This window comes from Zea mays, chromosome 7, assembly GCF_902167145.1.
Source record: "Zea mays cultivar B73 chromosome 7, Zm-B73-REFERENCE-NAM-5.0, whole genome shotgun sequence".
Taxonomy (NCBI): Eukaryota; Viridiplantae; Streptophyta; class Magnoliopsida; order Poales; family Poaceae; genus Zea; species Zea mays.
This window is the reverse complement of record NC_050102.1, coordinates 7211437-7230782: the sequence shown is the minus strand read 5'-3', so window position 1 is coordinate 7230782 and position 19346 is coordinate 7211437.

Sequence of the window (19346 nt, the reverse complement as noted above, 5' to 3'; positions counted from 1 at the left end):
ACCTTGTGGCAGCAAGAGTAGTTCATCGGGTATTTGTATCCATGTTGGTTCATCCTCACCTGCTTGTGATGTAGCATTTATTTTGCCCTCACCGACATCAAGCATCCATTTACTGAATCGGGATAGGTTTTCTTGTTCTTCTTGTGTCAAGGTTGGTCCTAAAAGCCTCATATTTCGAGTAAGATGTAGGATGTGTACATGAGACCAAAGGGCAGAATTTATTATTGCTGCATTAACGATTTCTGAACGGCTACCGCCTTCAATTACAGGTAATGTCTGTCTGAAGTCCCCTCCCAGAACAATAACTTTTCCACCAAAAGGTAAATCTCTTGCCGCTGGTGATGAAGTAGCCAAGATGTCACGAAAGTGTAACACCCTAAATCTAGCAAAAACAAACAACCCTATTTGGATTATTAAATTTTAGTACAAAGAAAAAAAATATTTATGTTTTCAAATAAGGAGAACCTTGATATATATGATTTGAAGAATTTCTTGAATAGATAAAATTATCAAGTGTTTGTTACACTCATGCCAAAGCATATATTTTGTTTGAATTGATTTGAAAATCCAATTTATGAATTCGATCTTGTGAAGAAAATCTCATTTTACAAAACAATAATTAATTGCTAAAATAAGGTTTTTAATAATTTTAGTTTATAATGGTAATAATTTTTTCATTTAATTGTGTGTCATTTATTTGCATTTGGAATAATTTTGATTGCGCACGATTGGTTTTTGAATATTGAATAGCATTTTCTCTTAAATGAAAATTCACATAACTAATATAATAATTAGTCTAAAAATAAATATTTTATTTATAAATAATTTTGGTTTGATTATTATGAATTTTATAATTATTTGAATAGGTATTTCGGAATTAGAAAAGAAAAAAAAACAAAAAAAAACCTAATTCTAATCGGCCCACTAGGGGCCCAACTAGAAGGAGCTGTCGCCCCTAACCCTAGCCAGCCGCGCCCCCTGGTAGCCGTCACCCCCTGCTCCCTGTGGCCGCCGCCAGGCTTCTTCCTTCTCCCTCCCCACCTTTCTCTCTCCTCCCCTCGCTTCTCTCCGACGTGACTCCAGTCGGCCGCCCGCGCCCCGTGTAGGCCGCCCGCCTCGACCAGCCCTGCACCCAGGCGCCGATCGACGCCGCTAGGCCGACTGCCCCTGCGCGCCCCGAAGCTGCAGGACCGCACCCAAAGCACCGAGTCGTGACCCCGATGCCGCGCCGCTCCACGAAGCCCCAGCCGCGCAAGCCTCGCAGACCCGACCGCGCCCAGCTTCTCGCCGCGACCTCGCTACCCAGCCCGACGCGCACACCGCCCCTGCCTGCGCGACCAACGCCACTCGCCGAGCAGGACCGCGCAGCCGTCAGGAGCCGAGACGCACGCCGCACGCCCGAGCCCGACGCGTTGCAAACCGAAGACCGACGCGACCCCGACACTGAAGACTCCACGACAGAGCAGCCCCGTCCGTTCGTTTCACGTGTAATGGAGATTTACTGCGTCCGTTAATTCCCCTATTACTCTCCATAGAAGAAACCGACGACCATTCATGGCCGCCATGAAGCACCACGGCGACCTCTGCTCTCCCTCCCTTCCCCTCTATAAAACCACAGCCGAGCTCTTCTTTCTCCCTACCCCAAGCTCGCTTCCTCCTCTCGGTTCTCTCTCCCTCACCGTTCGTCGTCGTGAAGTTCGTCGCCGGACTGTCCGCGCAACACCTCATCGGAGCCCCGTCCAACGTCAAGAACCCCTGCCCACACGCGCTGCAGCACCACCGCTCGCCGTCGTGCCTCGCCGGAGACGTGCCCGCACCCGTCGTACCGAGCCTTCGCCTTGACGCCCATTCGTCGTTCACCGTCGTCCGTTCATCCCTGCGCATGAACGAAATCACAAGGTGGAAGACAACTCAAAACATGAATTTTATTTTTGTACAGTATGTGTTGAATTAATTTATGAACTATTGTTTTAATATTGAGATGATGCGACTTGGCGATTCGTGTATGATTTTAGATATTCCGATATACACGTGTAACCAAATCGAACCCCGCGACAACGCTTTAATATGTGTATGATTTTATAATTTTAATAAGTACGGACACTATTCACTACTTTAGTGATTTTCATACTCGAATTGTTTATAATTGATTTCGCTTTAGTATGTGGAGCGATAACCAGATAGTATTGATATAAGTATAATAGGAAGTATGTCACGTATTCCTAGTCAAATAAAAATATAGATTTTTCTAGTCATGATAAATATAAGCATAACACTTAATTACTTAGAATTAGTAAAATACTTGTTTATGTCATAATAACCATGATTATGTTATTAAAAGTCTCATTTAGTAAGTTACATTAATTCTTAGAATATAAATGTTAGAAGAATTATAAATAAATAATTTTTAGTTATACGTATAAACTCTATTTAGAAAAGATAGGAAGAAAACCGAAAGGATAGAATTTATAATATTTTAATTAGGCGCTCATACTTTTCTAATGAAGAAATTAATAGTTATGTTGATAAATATATGTTTCTTACTAAAGAATTAGATAATTTGTTTCTAGTTCAAAACGACCTTTTAATAGACATCGTGATTTTGATTTAATAAGATTCATTATAGATGTTTAAGTATAACCGTATTAAATAGAAACTTAAAAATAATATGTCATATAACTTTTCTAATAATGATATAATGGCTTAATTAAGTGGTCACATCGTCATAACTAAAACAATAGTTAATAACATATCAATGAATATACTATTCATTTTAAATATCTAGGTCATATGTTTCTAAACTAAATGAAAAGATAAATGATAGAGTAATTATGTCCTCTCATAACCTAGTTAATTAGATTTATATTTGTTTACAACTGGTTATATAGGCTTAAGTAATCATTTAATTAAAATTAGTTCATATTATTTATATATGTGTCACTTAGTTTTTCCTAAAGAATAAACTAAGGAAATTAGTGATAATAATGTTAGTTTGTATATTGTTTTATATATGACTTTCTTAACAAAGAATATAGGACATGCACTTTCTAATAAAAATAAAATATAATTGTTGTTCATTGTCTTTTACATAAAAGTTTATTAAAGCATATATCATAACTTTCCATAAATAGGTGTTTAATAATAATGATCTTTTCACATAAAACCTATTTAGACTTATATCCTAGTTTATCGTAAGTGAATATTTAACAATGATTTATAAGATGTTCCATAATGCTTCTAAAATTAATAACGTGTTTCGTAGCTCATTAACCTTAGATATATAACTTATATCTTTTATAAAAGGTTAAAAAGGTTTAATAATGTTATAATATGTTTTATCTTATGAACTCTTAATCTTAGACATATCACGTATGACGTTTTATAATAGATTAAATTGATGAACCTAATATTTGTATATTTTAATTAAGATATTTTTAAGCTCATGTCTTGTTTTATAAAGTATAGATCACACATTTTTAAAAGAATACCCTCTTATTATAACCATTACTTGCGACGTATTTGAAAAAGCGAACGCTCTTTTCGTTAGGCTTTCTTTTAGCTTTACGTATGGTGAATGTTGTATGTTATTGAGTGGTGTTTGTTCTTCTTGTTTGTTTGTGTGATATTCAGTGGTTGATCTAGTAGTTAAGAATCAAGATCTATTCCTATCCGTGGAAGAACCTCAAGTTTTCAATAAGCAAGGCAAGTGGACTTCTCCCTCTGCATACTCTGTTTGATCCCAAACAATACATTTAATAAAGTTTATTCTTTTGGATATATATGCATAATTTGACGGGTTGCCTATTCAGATAACCTTTCCAACCTTACTCCTTGTTTAACCTGGGATTATGATCTAATCAAGTAGCTATGCTATTGCTACAACTTAACTTTATGCAGTCACTCCTGTTTATGATATTAATGTTCCAAATGGTAAGTTTACTTTATTGTTGTTAACCCGATGGTTAAACAAGATTATTGCATATTAATTGGAACATGGAGTGACCACCCGGGAAAACAGTGCTACCATGAGAACTATCATGGCTCTGGTCTTGGCTAAATAACTAGGGAAGTCTTATGTTGGGTGCTGGTCGTGGTCGACAGGAACGGGGGCATCTGGCAAGCTCTTATAGTTCCGGCTCAGGCAGATTGGATACGGGCATAGTTCCCAAAGCTTTACCCTGTGGTCTGGACTATAAGTTGGTTACGGTAGGTGTGCCTTATGCAGTTTGACCATTTCCAGCATTTGCGTAATGAGGACTCTAGGGAGAAGCCTCGTAGTGAGACCCTGGCCATTCACCTCGGAAGTGAATACGGGTCTAGCTAACCCGGGCTAGAAGGGAATCACGACTCATGGGTAAAGATGCGCCACCTCTGCAGAGTGTAAAACTGATATATCAGCCGTGCTCACGGTTATGAGCAGCCTGGACTCCTCACATGATAATTGAACTTGAAGATGAAAATAAATCGAGATTCGATGATCTGCCAATGGTTTGCTTATGTGGTTTCACTTAAGTGTTTTTGATATACTCTTATACCTTTGTTTAATGGGAATACTTGGGATTCACACTTATTAGTAAGAAAGGTGTTGTTAATAAAATGTTGACCAACTAAAATGCTTACTGCTCAACCTTAGCCTCACCTTGTTAGACCTGCATTAGTTTTTCCCCCACTTGCTGAGCCCCGACCATAAGTGAGCTCACCCTTGCTTAATTTTGATCAGAAGTTGCAGATGAAGATATGATGCTGAACTCCATGGATGCTAGTCTAGTGATACCCTCGGTCATCTTCCTGTGGATGGATGTCCTTGTTTCCCTGTACTTTGATGAATAAAGGTTAAGACATTATGTCTGTTCAAAGTGTAATATAATCGTTATTTACGCTTTTATGCATTGTTCTTTTGATATATTACACTTGTGACGTCAACATATGTGTGGAAATAGATCCTGGCACACATATGCTATGCGCTCGGTTCTACCCCCTGGAACCGGGTGTGACAGAAGTGGTATCAAAGCAATGTGACCGTAGGTCGCTAGTTTAGTTAGAAATGGAAAGCCCAGTTAGTCTTTCAAAGCTTGATATATTTTCCTCCATAAAAATTTACTTTATATCAAACTCGTCTCTTTTATTTTCAACTCTTCTTATCTGATTCTTCGTCTATCAGAAGATTCTAATGAGAAGCATTGCAAGATGATCAAGCTAGGATTTCGGAACTTGAAGTGAAGTTTGCTAGAAGAAACCCTTTCGAAGCTATCGATGATGCCCTATTCTCTGTCTTACCCCCACTCTGCAAGAAGTTTTGCTATGGATCCCCTAGATCTATTGTTTGACTTCTTTGCTAGGTTGATAGGATAGTTCTTTAGTATTAAGATTTTCGACTAGATCGGTAATGGCGATATTATATTATAAGTGGTTTTCTAATCCCTAATATTGCTATATAACCCTTGACTTCTTATACTTTTGTTTTCTTGCTATTGTATTGCCATCCTTGCGCAATATCTACCTTGATATATATTAAACTTTTGCCTCTCTATTTTTCTCCTTGATAACGCTTTCTCCCTAACTCACTTTATAACCTTGGTTGTATCCTTTATCCTCGCTTCACCAGTTCATGGTTATTTTGTTTCACTCTTAACCATCAACAATAATATCTTGTACCTGTCTAACTTCTTGCTATTTCTATTATAATTCCTTGATCTCTTTCTTATTCCTAACCTTGTTTCGCCTTTTAAAAAAAACTGTGATAAACTGTTGTTCTTAGGAAAGATTCCCTTTGATTGAATGAGTAGCATCGAGTTGTATTGTGCTGGTGTGCTTGAGTTCATGTTAGTTGTCGTTGTGCTTATGATTGATTTGCTTCTTTGTAATGATTGTTGGTGTATTGTGTGACTTATGTCCACAATGACATCAGTTTACTAGGTAAAACCTTATATAGGTGGGTTTTCTCTACTCTATGTACTCTAACTTTGCTCAATCTTTCAATTCCCTCCTTTCTACCTATACCCAAACAAGAGAATCAAATCAGGCGCAACTATTTAACATATAGACACCAAATCAACCATCACCTGCTGATAGTCAAAAGAAGTTGACTCGCGAAAATATCAAAGCAAGAGGTGCTTGCTACTACTACAAAGATGAAGGGCATATCATTCGCCAATGCCACAAGAAGCATATAGACCGACTAGAGAAGAAATATGCGAAGCAAGACTCAAGAAATAATTCAGAAGACCAACCAGTTTATATTCGGTGATGAAGGTCGTCTGATTAGCATACACTACAGAACGAAGAAGCAATAATTCCTTATGTTTGGAAGAGTTCATTGTGAACTAAGAAACTACAAATAACCATGTACCACCATTGTTTTCTTGCTAGCCTTCCCTAATCTCGAGGACGAGATTCTTTTTAAGGGGGGTAGGTTTGTAACACCCTAAATCTAGCAAAAACAAACAACCCTATTTGGATTATTAAATTTTAGTACAAAGAAAAAAAAATATTTATGTTTTCAAATAAGGAGAACCTTGATATATATGATTTGAAGAATTTCTTGAATAGATAAAATTATCAAGTGTTTGTTACACTCATGCCAAAGCATATATTTTGTTTGAATTGATTTGAAAATCCAATTTATGAATTCGATCTTGTGAAGAAAATCTCATTTTACAAAACAATAATTAATTGCTAAAATAAGGTTTTTAATAATTTTAGTTTATAATGGTAATAAGTTTTTCATTTAATTGTGTGTCATTTATTTGCATTTGGAATAATTTTGATTGCGCACGATTGGTTTTTGAATATTGAATAGCATTTTCTCTTAAATGAAAATTCACATAACCAATATAATAATTAGTCTAAAAATAAATATTTTATTTATAAATAATTTTGGTTTGATTATTATGAATTTTATAATTATTTGAATAGGTATTTCGGAATTAGAAAAGAAAAAAAACAAAAAAAAACCTAATTCTAATCGGCCCACTAGGGGCCCAACTAGAAGGAGCTGTCGCCCCTAACCCTAGCCAGCCGCGCCCCCTGGTAGCCGTCACCCCCTGCTCCCTGTGGCCGCCGCCAGGCTTCTTCCTTCTCCCTCCCCACCTTTCTCTCTCCTCCCCTCGCTTCTCTCCGACGTGACTCCAGTCGGCCGCCCGCGCCCCGTGTAGGCCGCCCGCCTCGACCAGCCCTGCACCCAGGCGCCGATCGACGCCGCTAGGCCGACTGCCCCTGCGCGCCCCGAAGCTGCAGGACCGCACCCAAAGCACCGAGTCGTGACCCCGATGCCGCGCCGCTCCACGAAGCCCCAGCCGCGCAAGCCTCGCAGACCCGACCGCGCCCAGCTTCTCGCCGCGACCTCGCTACCCAGCCCGACGCGCACACCGCCCCTGCCTGCGCGACCAACGCCACTCGCCGAGCAGGACCGCGCAGCCGTCAGGAGCCGAGACGCACGCCGCACGCCCGAGCCCGACGCGTTGCAAACCGAAGACCGACGCGACCCCGACACTGAAGACTCCACGACAGAGCAGCCCCGTCCGTTCGTTTCACGTGTAATGGAGATTTACTGTGTCCGTTAATTCCCCTATTACTCTCCATAGAAGAAACCGACGACCATTCATGGCCGCCATGAAGCACCACGGCGACCTCTGCTCTCCCTCCCTTCCCCTCTATAAAACCACAGCCGAGCTCTTCTTTCTCCCTACCCCAAGCTCGCTTCCTCCTCTCGGTTCTCTCTCCCTCACCGTTCGTCGTCGTGAAGTTCGTCGCCGGACTGTCCGCGCAACACCTCATCGGAGCCCCGTCCAACGTCAAGAACCCCTGCCCACACGCGCTGCAGCACCACCGCTCGCCGTCGTGCCTCGCCGGAGACGTGCCCGCACCCGTCGTACCGAGCCTTCGCCTTGACGCCCATTCGTCGTTCACCATCGTCCGTTCATCCCTGCGCATGAACGAAATCACAAGGTGGAAGACAACTCAAAACATGAATTTTATTTTTGTACAGTATGTGTTGAATTAATTTATGAACTATTGTTTTAATATTGAGATGATGCGACTTGGCGATTCGTGTATGATTTTAGATATTTCGATATACACGTGTAACCAAATCGAACCCCGCGACAACGCTTTAATATGTGTATGATTTTATAATTTTAATAAGTACGGACACTATTCACTACTTTAGTGATTTTCATACTCGAATTGTTTATAATTGATTTCGCTTTAGTATGTGGAGCGATAACCAGATAGTATTGATATAAGTATAATAGGAAGTATGTCACGTATTCCTAGTCAAATAAAAATATAGATTTTTCTAGTCATGATAAATATAAGCATAACACTTAATTACTTAGAATTAGTAAAATACTTGTTTATGTCATAATAACCATGATTATGTTATTAAAAGTCTCATTTAGTAAGTTATATTAATTCTTAGAATATAAATGTTAGAAGAATTATAAATAAATAATTTTTAGTTATACGTATAAACTCTATTTAGAAAAGATAGGAAGAAAACCGAAAGGATAGAATTTATAATATTTTAATTAGGCGCTCATACTTTTCTAATGAAGAAATTAATAGTTATGTTGATAAATATATGTTTCTTACTAAAGAATTAGATAATTTGTTTCTAGTTCAAAACGACCTTTTAATAGACATCGTGATTTTGATTTAATAAGATTCATTATAGATGTTTAAGTATAACCGTATTAAATAGAAACTTAAAAATAATATGTCATATAACTTTTCTAATAATGATATAATGGCTTAATTAAGTGGTCACATCGTCATAACTAAAACAATAGTTAATAACATATCAATGAATATACTATTCATTTTAAATATCTAGGTCATATGTTTCTAAACTAAATGAAAAGATAAATGATAGAGTAATTATGTCCTCTCATAACCTAGTTAATTAGATTTATATTTGTTTACAACTGGTTATATAGGCTTAAGTAATCATTTAATTAAAATTAGTTCATATTATTTATATATGTGTCATTTAGTTTTTCCTAAAGAATAAACTAAGGAAATTAGTGATAATAATGTTAGTTTGTATATTGTTTTATATATGACTTTCTTAACAAAGAATATAGGACATGCACTTTCTAATAAAAATAAAATATAATTGTTGTTCATTGTCTTTTACATAAAAGTTTATTAAAGCATATATCATAACTTTCCATAAATAGGTGTTTAATAATAATGATCTTTTCACATAAAACCTATTTAGACTTATATCCTAGTTTATCGTAAGTGAATATTTAACAATGATTTATAAGATGTTCCATAATGCTTCTAAAATTAATAACGTGTTTCGTAGCTCATTAACCTTAGATATATAACTTATATCTTTTATAAAAGGTTAAAAAGGTTTAATAATGTTATAATATGTTTTATCTTATGAACTCTTAATCTTAGACATATCACGTATGACGTTTTATAATAGATTAAATTGATGAACCTAATATTTGTATATTTTAATTAAGATATTTTTAAGCTCATGTCTTGTTTTATAAAGTATAGATCACACATTTTTAAAAGAATACCCTCTTATTATAACCATTACTTGCGACGTATTTGAAAAAGCGAACGCTCTTTTCGTTAGGCTTTCTTTTAGCTTTACGTATGGTGAATGTTGTATGTTATTGAGTGGTGTTTGTTCTTCTTGTTTGTTTGTGTGATATTCAGTGGTTGATCTAGTAGTTAAGAATCAAGATCTATTCCTATCCGTGGAAGAACCTCAAGTTTTCAATAAGCAAGGCAAGTGGACTTCTCCCTCTGCATACTCTGTTTGATCCCAAACAATACATTTAATAAAGTTTATTCTTTTGGATATATATGCATAATTTGACGGGTTGCCTATTCAGATAACCTTTCCAACCTTACTCCTTGTTTAACCTGGGATTATGATCTAATCAAGTAGCTATGCTATTGCTACAACTTAACTTTATGCAGTCACTCCTGTTTATGATATTAATGTTCCAAATGGTAAGTTTACTTTATTGTTGTTAACCCGATGGTTAAACAAGATTATTGCATATTAATTGGAACATGGAGTGACCACCCGGGAAAACAGTGCTACCATGAGAACTATCATGGCTCTGGTCTTGGCTAAATAACTAGGGAAGTCTTATGTTGGGTGCTGGTCGTGGTCGACAGGAACGGGGGCATCTCGCAAGCTCTTATAGTTCCGGCTCAGGCAGATTGGATACGGGCATAGTTCCCAAAGCTTTACCCTGTGGTCTGGACTATAAGTTGGTTACGGTAGGTGTGCCTTATGCAGTTTGACCATTTCCAGCATTTGCGTAATGAGGACTCTAGGGAGAAGCCTCGTAGTGAGACCCTGGCCATTCACCTCGGAAGTGAATACGGGTCTAGCTAACCCGGGCTAGAAGGGAATCGCGACTCATGGGTAAAGATGCGCCACCTCTGCAGAGTGTAAAACTGATATATCAGCCGTGCTCACGGTTATGAGCAGCCTGGACTCCTCACATGATAATTGAACTTGAAGATGAAAATAAATCGAGATTCGATGATCTGCCAATGGTTTGCTTATGTGGTTTCACTTAAGTGTTTTTGATATACTCTTATACCTTTGTTTAATGGGAATACTTGGGATTCACACTTATTAGTAAGAAAGGTGTTGTTAATAAAATGTTGACCAACTAAAATGCTTACTGCTCAACCTTAGCCTCACCTTGTTAGACCTGCATTAGTTTTTCCCCCACTTGCTGAGCCCCGACCATAAGTGAGCTCACCCTTGCTTAATTTTGATCAGAAGTTGCAGATGAAGATATGATGCTGAACTCCATGGATGCTAGTCTAGTGATACCCCCGGTCATCTTCCTGTGGATGGATGTCCTTGTTTCCCTGTACTTTGATGAATAAAGGTTAAGACATTATGTCTGTTCAAAGTGTAATATAATCGTTATTTACGCTTTTATGCATTGTTCTTTTGATATATTACACTTGTGACGTCAACATATGTGTGGAAATAGATCCTGGCACACATATGCTATGCGCTCGGTTCTACCCCCTGGAACCGGGTGTGACAGAAAGGATCTATCTAATGCTTCAAAGGCAAATCTATGTGTCATCAATGCTTCGTCCCATATTACTAAAGATGCAGCTTGGACTAATTGGCAGAGCATCGTGCCACATTTGATGTCACAAACTGTTGTTTCATCTAGTTCACATGGAATTTTAAAGCGAGAATGTGATGTTCGCCCTCCTGGTAGAAGTAATGAGGCCACACCAGAGGAAGCTACAGATAAAACAATTTGTTTGCGACTCCGTAAAAATGTTATGATACAGTTCCATAAATATGTTTTACCTGTGCCACCGTACCCTGAGACGAAAAAAAATCTTGGCTTGTTTGATAAAACAGTTTCTGTAATAGTTGTGAAAGCATGTAATTGTTCACTGTTTAATCTTGAAACTAAGATTTCAGATTCAGTATGCATAGTGTCAATATCATATGATAATTCATCATCGATAAAACGATTTGAACTCAACTGATTATATGAATCAGATCTGATTGGTAAGTTAAAATCTTGTATACGACTTCCTCTTCGATTGAATAAAGTTGTGAGCTCTTCTATCAATTGATTTTTAAGCGCCTCATCACTCATTTGGTAGGATGGATGGTTAAGTAGTTGTCTTGCGTTATACTGAATATCATCAGCAAGTAATCTCCAAACTTTTTCAAAGAACGAGAATTCATCGCCTACCTCACAGAAAAGGAGCATTGTGACAAAAAGATTGCGAAGCTGACTGGATGTTGCCCAGGATGCGGCCTCATCAAAGGCATTGTACCATTCCTGATCATCCTCAAGTAGTCTATGAGTTTTACATGCCTCTTTGAAAGTCGGGTATAAAATATTATTGTATGTCCGTAAAGATTCATAGCCTTGAGCTCCTTTGACAATCATTAGAAGCATTCTAAGATAATATCTTTCTCCCGCCGATGGATGTATAAAATGTATGCGGCCTATGCTACCGTGTCTATGTCTTTGTTCCCATGATCTCTTTTTTCATCCCATCTCCATTCAGACGGAAAATCGGTGTAAGTTAGAGATCGCGCACTTTCATGTACTTGGTTAGCAACAAACCACTCAGTTAGCATTGTTCGACGTAGGTATTCCTGTGATAAGATATGTGACATGTTGGTGTTGGCATGATATGTGATGTAATTTTCATTAGGCAAATGCACCAGCAGTCTAGCAACAGGAGGGAAGTGTCTGTGAATTTCAAAGTCGAAAATCCTCCAACATGAATCGTATGGACAAATAAATCTAGCATCTAGATATTCCTTGACCTCATTCCTTGTGTTCGTTTCATCATCAATAGGAGTGTCTTGGCCATCTAAAACTCGTTGTAGATATAATTTGCTGCAATCAGGACCTTTCGTAACATACTTGAAAATATATTTTATAAATATACTCTTGTTACACCACTCTACATTGATGTGCGCCTGATATTTCTTCAGTAATGTCATGTTATGAGGAACGATCCATCTGTTGTCTAATCTGGTGTTTGATTTGATGACAAATCTAGCATTGCTCGCTCTTTTATAAACTGCAAATCCATTTGTATCAACTACAGTTTCAGTTTGAAATAGTTTAGGATAGTGTTTGGAACAATGGTTTCTTTTCATACAAGGTGAGTTATGATTATAGGATCCACATGGTCCATGAACCATATGCTCGGCAAGCAATGCGTATCCTAATGGATCATTAGCAGGATCTGGTATTTCAGCAGTGATAAAAGAGTTTATAAATTCAGCTGTTGGTTGCGTAGTGTCGGTTGAAACCCAGAAAATAATGTGTGCATGAGGCAAGCCACGTTTCTGAAATTCTATTGTGTGCAGAACTGCATGTATTGGCAATAAAGTTAAAAAGAAGTGTAGAAAGATTTGGTTAAGAAGAATGTATTATTACAAATATTTCTGATACAAATCATATGTTCAGCAAGCAAAAATGTATTACAAGGGACTAATGGTTGGATATAGTTGTTCAGCAGTGATTAAAGAGTATATAAATTCAGCCGTTGAAAGGGACCATGCGTAGGAAAAAGAAAAAGGGTGGGCGACGCCATGCTTCTCCCTCCGCAGTCTTTCGTCCCCCCGCGGCCCGTTCTGTTGGTGGCGTGGCTTCTGGGCCGTCTCCTCCGCGTCCTGAGCGCGTGGATGCATGCGGCCCACAGCTATAGGAGATCGGTGAGGCATGCTCTGGACAGCTTCTTTCAGGTACGCGGTTAGGGTTTCCAGTAGATTTCTTAGGCTCGCATTCTTTTCCCCATCTTGCTCCGCGTCTTTCTCGCCTCTGGTCGCTTCCGAGTTCGTCGCGCGAAAGTTTCTGTGGGGGGTGGATCTCATCTCCGTTTCGCCCGCCTTCGCTTGGTGAGGAGTGGCCTCTTCCGGGTCGCTCTGGTGTGTCGGCTCCGATGGATTCGAAGAATCGAAACCCTAACTGGGATCGATGGGGTCCGAAGGAGGTGCCGCAAGGTTCTCAGTCGTGGGGAAAGAATCGGAACCTCAGCTGGCGGTTGAAGACTGGATCCGGAAAACCTGATGTCAAAGAAGATATTCCTGTCTCCACTCCCAGTGATGCCGGTCTGCCAGGTATCCTCAAAACTCCCCCGCCTCCCATTCTAAAATCCGAGAATGATTTGGTGCGTAGGGTTTTTTGCCAGAAATGTGGCTTAGATGGTCATCATGCTAGGGAGTGCTTTAAGTCTTTGTGGTGCGAGATCTGTCGCAAAGAAACACACAACACTGCTCGGTGTGTTCTTCCCAAACAGAATAAGCCTAGTATGCCGATTGTTGGTATGGCGGCGGATGGGCTAGGGTTTTACTCCTCTCATTTCGCCAAACCCTTATCCAACAAACCTAAACGCAGTTTTATTGGCTTGGTTAAAATCGTTGAGGGTTTGATCACCGCCGAGGATCTGGAGAAGGATTTCGGTTTCCACTTTCCTTGGGGCCGCACTTGGAAAGCTACTAAGTGCCATTCTGGTTTTCTCATGCAATTCCCCTCTCAAGAGAGATTGGATGAAATGATTAATTTCCCTGAATTGAAAATGAAATTGTCTGGAGCCAAAATCTCTGTCTCTTCTTGGAGTTCTCAGGCCAAGCCTAAATCTAAACTGCATTCTGTGTGGATTGTGGCTGAGAATGTGCCAGAAGAGTTGCAAAATTATCAGACCATTTGTGAATTGGGATCCACTATTGGGGCAGTGGAAGAAGTAGATATTAACTCTTTAAACTCTAAAGAAATTGTGAGATTTAAAGTTCATGTGAAGAGTGTTGCTATGATCCCCCCTATCATTGAAGTTGGTGTCAAACCTTTTCTGTATGACATTTTCTTCAAAATTGACAACATTACTGATGAAGTTTGGAATGATGACTCTGTTAATCTGGGCAAGAGGGCTTCGGTTGATAGACATGTACTTGGTGATATCTCTCTTGGCAAATATGCTAAAAAGGCCAAGAGTGGTGATGAGGACTCTGGCAAGGATATCAAGGGAAAATCTCCCTTAAAAATATCCTCCAGTCAGGCCAATGTTGCTGGTTCCCTGTCTGAACAATCTGAAAGCATGAAAATGGGGAAAGGTTCTGAAGAACCTAAAGGTTACCTTGATAGTCAGGGAAATGAGGATGAGGAATTCAATGATAGTGAGGATGACCTGTTGGATTCTCAGGAGTTGGATGAATTCATCAAGGATGATGAATTTATTCCTTCCCCTGCCCAAGATAAAAAGAAAATGCATCTGAGTAATGTTGAGGAGGCTAGCAAGATTGCTGGTGGTAAAAAAAGTGGTCCTATGGAAGGCGAAGTTGCTGAAGGAGTTAGAAGGAGCAGCAGGTTGGAATCGTCTGAGGAAATGAAAATTGCTGATAAAGCTGCTGCAAGAGCTATGGCTAAAGATGCTTTCATCAACAAAGGTACGTCTTACAATCCTTTCTCGGTTTTGAATACTGATAATGCTGTTCTCATGGATGTGGCTCACAAAATTGGTGTTGATTTAGGTTCTTCCTTTAATGATACAGTTGAAAATTTAAACCTGATTAAATCTTTAGAATTGTCTAGGAAAAACTTAGTGGTCCAATCTGTTAGGATTAATGTTGATAATTCAAATGCTGATTGTATTGTTTCTGATGTTGATAATAACATTCATAATGATAGTCTTGATGATAATTTTTTTGATCTTGAAGATGTTATGATTCTTAGAAAAGGTCGTAAAATTCAGCACAGGAAAAAAACTGTGAGGAAAAAACAATAATAACTTGGCTGGTAAAACTCCTAAAAATAGGAAAATCCCTATTAAGAGGAAAGGCCAGTCAGATGGCCATGCCCTTATTTGTTCAGAATGATTGGTGTGATTTGGAATTGTCAGGGGCTCGGTAAAAGTGTGAAAAGTGAAATCCTTCGTGATATTATCATGAAAGAGAAGGTTAACTTCATTGGTCTTCAAGAAACCAATAAGAAAGATTTTGAAGAATCTTGGCTGAATTTCATTAGTGGTAATAGAAATTTCGTCTGGGTTTGGTCTCCCCCTAATGGTAGGTCAGGTGGATTGCTGGTTGGTTTTGATTCGGACATGTTTGATGTTAGAGAAAAAGAGTTGGGGGAATTTATGATTCGGTTGTTGGTGATTCAAAAAGATTCAGGTTTTATTTGGAATTTTATTAATGTTTATGGTGCTGCTCAAAATGATCAAAAACAGAAATTCTTGAGTGAGTTATCCGCTTTTTGTTCAAATTGTTCTCACCCTTTATTGATTGGCGGTGATTTTAATATTCTCAGAAGAGAATCGGATAAGAACAAACCTGGGGGACTAACAAGTGGAGCTCTCTTTTTAATTCTATTATTGATGTTCATGATTTGATTGAGTTGGACCTTAGTGGTCGTCATTTTACCTGGTCTAATAATCATAATCCTCCTACTTTTGAGAAGTTAGACATGTTTCTTGTTAGTCCTGATTGGGATCTGCATTATAATAATTTGAATGTTACTGGTCTGAGTAGATCCTTTTCTGATCATGTCCCTTTATGTCTAAAAACTGATTATATTTCTCCGGCTAGAAGAGAATTTCGGTATGAGCTTTGTTGGAGATTAAGACCTGAATTTAAGTCTTTAGTTGTGAATAATTGGTCTTTGCCTGTTAGAAGTAAGATTGGTATTGATATTTGGAAAGAAAAAGTCAAAAGATTGAAAAAATGTTGAAAGGTTGGAATATCAATGTTGAGGGTAGATATTTGAAATTAAAAAAAGAGTTGATGGAAAAAATTGATATTTTAGATAAAAAATGTGAAATAATGGGTATCTCGGATTCTGAGAGAATCGAAAAACTTGATATGGAATGGAATTTGAAAAAAATCATGGAAGAAGAAATTTGTAAAAAAACAAACTGCTAGAGAGAAATTCATCAATGAGGGTGATGAAAATACCAAGTTCTTTCATCTTTTGGCTAAAGGTCGGAAGAGGAGGGTTAAAATTCCTTTCTTAAATCAGGATGATGTCCCTGTGAGTGATGCTGATGGTATTAATAAAATTGCTACTTCTTATTATAAAGATATTTTTGGTCATTCGTGATATCTAATATCAATATGTCTCATTGTAACATGAATCAATTATCAGACGCTGATAGATCTTTCCTGACGGCTCCTTTCTCAGTGGAGGAGATTAAGAAAGTGATTTTTGAGATGAAACATAATAGTGCCCCTGGGCCTGATGGCTTTCCTGCTGAATTCTTTCAAACTTTTTGGGATACTATTCAGTTGGATATTGTTCAATTATTCAATGACTTTTATAATGATAGTCTCAAAATTGAGAGACTGAATTTTGGGGTGGTAACATTACTACCAAAAGTGGACAATGCGGCTGACATGAAAAATTTCAGACCTATCTACCTTTTAAATGTGTGCTACAAGATTATTTCCAAAGTTCTGAACAATAGACTGGCGAGTTGTATCACAAAAGTGATAAGTGATTCTCAATATGGTTTCATTAAGCATAGATATATTATGGATGGGGTCATATCGCTTAATGAAATTCTCCATGAAGTTAAAAGGAAAAATCAAAGTGGAGTAGTATTAAAAATTGATTTTGAAAAAGCTTATGACAAAGTGAATTGGCATTTTCTTTATAATATGATGGAGAAAAAAGGTTTTGGTAGTACGTGGTGTGATTGGGTCATGAAGATCGTGAGAGGTGGTAAAGTTGCCATCAAGACTAATGATACTCTGGGCCCTTATTTCACTACTCACAAAGGGGTGAGGCAAGGGGATCCTTTTTCTCCCCTTTTGTTCAATTTGGTTGCTGATGGTTTAGCTTGTATGATTAAGAAAGCTCAGGAGGAAGGTCTGATTGAAGGTCTGATCCCTCACATCATTCAAAATGGTTGCTGTTGTTTACAGTATGCTGATGATACCATTTTTCTTATTCAAGATTGCTTAGAAGGTGCCAGAAATCTTAAATTCATTTTATGTTTGTTTGAAAGCATGTCAGGTTTGAAAATTAATTTTCACAAAAGTGAAATATTATGCTTTGGTGATGCTAAAGAGATAGACTTTTTGTATGCTGATATTTTTACTTGTCCTATAGGTAATCTTCCTATGAAATATCTTGGTGTGCCAATTGATAAGAAGAAGATCAATAAAAATCTTTGGTGCCCCATGATTGAGAAGTTGGAAAAAAGATTAGCTCGGTGGCAGGGTAGATTCTTGAGTCTTGGTGGTAGACTTACTCTGCTAAATAGTTGCCTTTCTAATGTTCCTTTATATATGCTTTCGATCTATCCTGCCCCTAAGACTGTTATCAAAAAATTTGATTTGTTGAGAAGGAGGCTTTTATGGCAGGGGGTAAGCAGCCCAAGAAATTTCACCTGGCTGATTGGGTGTCAGTTTGCTCTCCCAAAATTCAGGGTGGCTTGGGTGTTTTAAATCTTGAAGTTATGAATGACTCCCTACTTTCTAAATGGCTTTGGTATATTGAGAATTTGAATGGATTATGGCAAAAGATTATTGCTAGTAAGTATCTTAAGGGAAAACCCCTTATTTTAGTTAAGCAAAAACAAAATGACTCTCATTTCTGGAAAAAGCTTCTGAGTTTACGGGACATCTTTTACAAATATTGTAAAACTGATGTGGGCAATGGTTTGAAAACTAGTTTCTGGAAAAGCACTTGGTCGGGTAACTAACCGTTGGCTAGCCAGTTTCATGTTCTGTTTGACTTGGCCTATGACAAAGATGTTTCTGTTAACGAAGTTTTCACTTCAAATTTTGAATCCCTTACTTTCAGAAGAAGGATAGTGGGTAATCTGAAGTTGCTTTATGATGAATTGATTAATTATTGTAATCAGGTTTGTCTATCTGATCAAGAAGATAAAATTGTTTGGACCCTGGGGAATAAAGGCTTCTCTGTTAATACTTTATACAGAAAGAAAATGGAAAATCAATCTTTGATTCCATATAAGTTTTTGTGGAAATCTAAATTGCCTCATAAAATCAAGGTTTTCTTCTGGTTAGTGGTAAGAAATAAGATTCTTACTAAGGATAATCTGAGGAAAAGATGCTGGATTGGTTCTTTAAACTACTGTTTCTGTGGGGTGGATGAGTCTATTGATCACCTGTTCTTTAAATGCCCCATTGCTCAATACATGTGGAGAGTTATTCAAGTTGCCTTGAATTTGAGATCTATCCCGAAAAATATCAAAGATTTGTATGACAATTGGTTTTGTAAACCAAAAGACAAGATGGCTCATCTTGTGTTATTTGGTTGTGGTGCTTTATTCTGGGCTATTTGGCGCACTAGAAATGATTGGTGCTTTGGAAATAATCATTTACTTGACCCATCTAACATCATTTTTCTTTGCTGCTTCTGGTTGGATTCCTGGGCGATTCATCAGAAAAAGAAGGAGCAAAGAATGGTGGTGCTAGGAAGCAAGTTAATCCGAAAGATGGCAAGTGAAGCTTTCGGGAGGGCCTTGGGGTGGTGTCCTCTTGACAGGCGTATTTCTGGTTGACAAGATGTTGGAACTGGGAAGCCATGTTGGGATAGTTGTCTGTCTTTTGCTGGCCAAACTGTTCAGGTCTTTTGTGGCTTTTGCCTGTCTTGTTGGATGTAAATAAGAAAGTCTTATGTAGTCCTTCGTAGGCCAAAACTTTTCCTGTTATCGTAGTCTCTTCACTGATCTAGTGATAGTGGTTAGAGTCTAGATAACTTTCTGGCCGTGGTTGGTCTTTTGGTGGTTCTACCGCGTGTGGGCGGTTGTTACATACTTTCCTATTCCTTAATGAAATAGGGGGCTTCGCCCCTTCGTCAAAAAATAAATAAATTCAGTCGTTGGACTTG